Below are 5,027 nucleotides of genomic sequence, written 5' to 3' on the forward strand. Positions count from 1 at the left end.
GGAGGCTAATGACTTTTTAAAATGAGATGGCTCCTAAGAGAGCCGTTTGTTTTGTTTTGTTTTGTTTTCCACCCTTAACAAAGTCTGCATCTGAAAGTTAAAAGAAAATATAAGAAAAAACTCAGCATTTTCTGCAAAAGGAGGTTCTAATTGTATAACACTGAGGGGGATTGATTCTTTGAGAACGAAAGCCTCTCAGCGTTGCCATGTAAGATGCTAATGTAACCAACCTGCTCAAAGAGGAAGAGGAGCAGCTGAAATTTTATTTTGTTGAAACAATGAGTTCCATATAGCTTCCCTGAAGAAAAACGTCTTTGGTCTCAAAACTCTTGTCGGGGCCATTCTTCCAGGATGACGTGAGTGCTGATAGTACTGCACTGAGTGAACGTCTCTTCCAACATTCTCATTCTGACATTAAATAAAAACCATATGTATTTGTTCACTCTTGTGCCTTTACCTTCACCCTGCCCCCTACTCAGATGTTCTAACAAAAAAAGTAGGCATTAGGACATACCCAATCTAGTATGGCAAGATGCACCCTCATCTCATAGCTTTCATCACCAAAGTGTATTCTCTTTGGGGCATAGATTAAAATCACCACATGAACAGATTCAATGTAGAATGTGTAACGACACTAAAAGTAGAGAAAAGCTTGTCAGAGTCATAGAATATCTACCCCATCAATGACCTCTGTAAGGAATGGCATTAACCCCCATAAGAGGGTTATTTTTTCAACACAATTCTCGGTTTTCACATGACGTCACGGCGGCCATGTAGGAGCCCCTAAACAAAGGAACGGTGGCCATGTTGGAGCGCCGACCAAATCCTTCGGAATTTAACTCTATTATAATGCAAACGCTTTCTTTTGTTTTCATTGAAAAACATGGCTGTTGGTCACGTGAGTGAAAACCAACAATAGGGAGTGTACCAATTCTCTACAATTAAAATGCTGTACATTCAATGAATCAATCACTCAAAAGTAATACTGTAACTTTACTAGGAGATAGTCAGATGGATTTTTATAGATGGTAGTTTTGTTAATGGCAGCCCTGTAAGCTTCTGCAGTTTTTGGATCTGTCACCTTCTTCTTACTGCAGACATACCCATCTTCCTTGCACCTCGAAGTTTGCTGGCATACATCATGCTTTCCCTGTGGGCAACATGATTACGATTGATATCAGCAAAGGAATACAATAATTGTTCGCAGGCAACATAAGGACAAGAGCTAGATAGAAGTTTGTTCTTTGATATACTACCTGCTGTGACTAATGTGCTAGAAAGACTAATTTGGAGATTTAGATAACTGTGCACTAGCAGGAGAAACTAAAGCAAACTCTAATGCCCACTAATTTAAGTACATATCACAGGTAGCAATCAAATTCTGGTTAAAATTTTTAACCTAAGTTGCTTCTCGATTTCCCTAGGTTCTCTACATGTAGCCCTACTTATTCATGAACTCCAACGAAACCTGACAATCAACCTAGTTTACAAAATTATAACTCGAATTTCACTGCTACCAGTAACATATACAAGAAGTTTGTAAACCTGGTAGTGATCCACGACATTGAGTAAGTACTGCTGAAAACCAGCTTCAGTGCCATCATTATTGCGCATGGCCCAATGGAAATGCGTCTTTGTGGCTTTGGCTGTCAAGTAAGAAACATGTACTTATCATATCTCCTGCAAAGAAATTAAATTCTCCATTTAAACATTGTGATTATTTCATTGTCTTACCTTTATCCGATAGCTCTGTAAACCATTTGATACCCTCATCACGCCAAGCTCCACTACATATTTTTTTCATATCACGCCTTTTCATATCAACTCCTTTTGTACCTATCAAAACACGAGAAATTAATATTCAGTAAAGATATTATCAAATACTTGTCTAATGTTATATCGAATCCTCTATTAAGCAACCCCTTTCAAATAAGCACACTTCTCCTTCACTGCCCCTTGTTATTCTTTAAAATGAAATTCATAAATGGTGCACTGCACTGCACAACTGTAACATTTCATGGAGATTGACCCCAGGGTGTAAAAGAAGTGGGTGTCGCAAAATCCACTAGGCCCAGACTACATGAAACAACGTTCTTGTAATTAGAAAATAAAACATTGATAAGTACCCCAACTAGAGAGCTCAATGGAAGATTTATAATTATACTTCTTCATACAAACATTAATGGTTTATCCATTGAAACTTACCATGCCAAGTATCAAACGAATTTTTTATGCCTCTTCCCTCAAACCAATTTTTGAGTGCAACAACAGAATCATGGGCCACCTCAGTCACATTGTGAGCTTTGAGAATAATAATAGTAATAGTAATAATAATAATAATAACCATCATCATCATCATCATCATCATCATCATCATCATAATAATAATAATAAGCTAACTTTTCATTTCCTCTGACAGTCAACAGAGCCTTTTGACAGTAAATTTTACAGGTACCTAGAACTCCTGTGAGGTTTGTTACCATTTCCTTTGTCATAGGAACTTCCCTGGATGGGGCACTCCTTTCATCAGCCCTGCTCCAGTTGCAAACAGAAATTATTTTCTTGTTGCTGGACATAAAAAAGAAAATAGTAATGCTTATTTTCCTTTTTTTTTTAATTTGTATGTAAATGTAACGACCACAACACCATTCGAAAGTAACGTACTCTACTGCTTTTATACTGGAAAACAAGTCATAAAAGGAGAATTATCCACCGCCATATGTAACAATTATACCTTATGGAAATGGCTGAAACAGTAGAATGCATCGCTGCTCGACTAGAGTCATGTCTAGCATCGGTGATGATACACTGAAAACAAATTCACAAATAAGAAGACTGAAATTGGAAAACATGAGATGACACCTCTAATATGCTACTTTGACCTAAGCACCTAAGTTGGTAGGGAAAATATGCTACTATTATAAGCAACACCAACTATTAAGCTGTGCTGTTATCTCTCTGGTTTCTGTGCCTAAGTTTACTTACATCACCATTTTCAGCATAATACTGGGTTCCTTGCACCTCCCTTCTTGCATCCTCCATAGAGTTTTTGGCCAGATCATGCACTATTCCAATGTATCCAAAACCGTTATCCTTGTAAACTAGAATATGTAATAAGAAATTCATGTGTACTGGTATGTCAATCCATCCAATGTTATTCTGTCAAATCAAGAAATCTGGAAATGGTTTCTTTTTAACTGCACAAGCAATGTGAACAGCAACATTACAGCAAGTCCACAACTTGACAAGAACAGAAAAAGGTGATAGCCACACACTTGTATCAATAGTCTTGTCCATAACAGAGCCCATCCCAGCTGCCTTACTGAAACTGTGGTATTGAGACCCGTGCAAGTGAATGCATGCACCATCCTAGAGAGAATAATTCAGGAAAGTGAGGCAGTAGTAAATATAAGAAAAAAGCATTTGAGAGATATGTGCAACAGAACTGGCAGGCACAAACGAGGAATCTCCCTAGAATAAGCTCCAATAAGCTTGCAAAAGTCTATTGCAAATATTATTACTATAAGTTTTTTCACAACAAAAGGAAACCAAAACAACAAAAAAAGGGGGGGGGAGACACTTCAATAATAAAGCAATAATTGTTTTGCCTTGAAAGGTTTGGAATTTGGCTCCCTGTAAGTCTGGTAAGTGAAAGATAAAGCCCCCCTTCAACCAAAAAAAATAATAATAATGATGCAAATAAAGCTACTCACCTCTCATTTGCAGAATACTTGGCAGGATGACCAAGAAGCCCTGAGCTTAGCCACACTACCGAATCGTTGGCAACACAAGGCAACTCCAAGCGACAGACGTGTCCTTGCTGAGAAAAGGACAAGCCTGAAAATCTGAACTCTCCACCACGAAATTCACACTGGGAATTTCTGGAAAAATACTTTATCAACGACTTTAGAGATTCGCCAGTGCAAACGAAGCAAGGATCATCAACTGCAGCATCTACATAGATCTGCCTTTTTCGAGGTCTCTTTTGTTCCAAGGATTCCGCTGAACTCAGCTGAGGTTGTGAGCTGAACGGAGACACACTTAGAGTCGACCTCATCGTAGATGATGCAGAAGATGTTCGAAGCTTCGGATTTACCGCTGAAGGCGTAACCAACTCAAAACAGTTGAGAAGTTTCTCCAAAAGATCTGCGTTTTGCGTGGAAGATGATCGCCGATCAATGCCAAGAAGTGATTTGACACGATCGAGTCGACTGCGCAAACCTTCCAAGCGACCATCATCTCCCTTCTTGACTTTCAATGTCAGGCTGAAATGAGGGTTTCGGTCCTTTGCATCCCTTTTCGAATTTGAAAGCTTATTTCTTTCTATTTTTCGCTTCTTATCAGGTGGGATATCGATAGTCAACATGTTTTACGATACACATAAACACGGAGATACAACCAACCGTTCGATCGAGTATGGCGCTAATATTGCAGCTTCAGCCAGCCACTCTACATGTGACATTGCGCATAAATTTTATAGGCAACTGCTAGATAGTTTTTTGTAATCATTGTAGGCTCAGGAATAAGAAGAAATCACTCCTTGGGATTGGTAGCGAAACCTCGACAGAGACGGATTCGAGCGAAATGGCGGGCTGTCTAAATTCGTGGAAACGGCGGGATCGATATTTCTAAACCGGAGCTACTTGTTCAACCCATTTCTACTACAGATTCCCTTCATAAGACAAATTTATTCCAGTTGTGGGTATGAAATTTATGCTAATACATTTATTTCACAGGAAAAAAAAGTTACATCAAACTTACACCGTTGTTCTCCACATCGGCCGCCATTTTGATTTTGGCCTGAATTCAAAATCAGTGGGAGGAGCTAATGCCCTTATATAGCGCGCCTTCGTGTTTAAAATCTCCTGTGATTAGCAGTTGCTCTTTGCAAAGTAAAAGAGATTCCAGATAATCAGATAACTCGTCAAAAAATACAGATGTAGAGATTTTATGATCTTCGGAATACGGTGGTCGGTAAACATTAACGATGCGCGCATTATGGGATGATGATGTCACAATCCACTCTA

General features: G+C 38.8%; 1 pseudogene; it reads right to left on the reverse strand.

Annotated features, from left to right (window-relative positions):
* Positions 1-234: 234 nt before the first annotated feature.
* LOC137968390 (uncharacterized) lies at positions 235-4,366 on the reverse strand (annotated as a pseudogene).
* Positions 4,367-5,027: the final 661 nt, after the last annotated feature.

The sequence above is a fragment of the Montipora foliosa genome, chromosome 8 (assembly GCF_036669935.1).
Source record: "Montipora foliosa isolate CH-2021 chromosome 8, ASM3666993v2, whole genome shotgun sequence".
NCBI classification, from domain to species: domain Eukaryota; kingdom Metazoa; phylum Cnidaria; class Anthozoa; order Scleractinia; family Acroporidae; genus Montipora; species Montipora foliosa.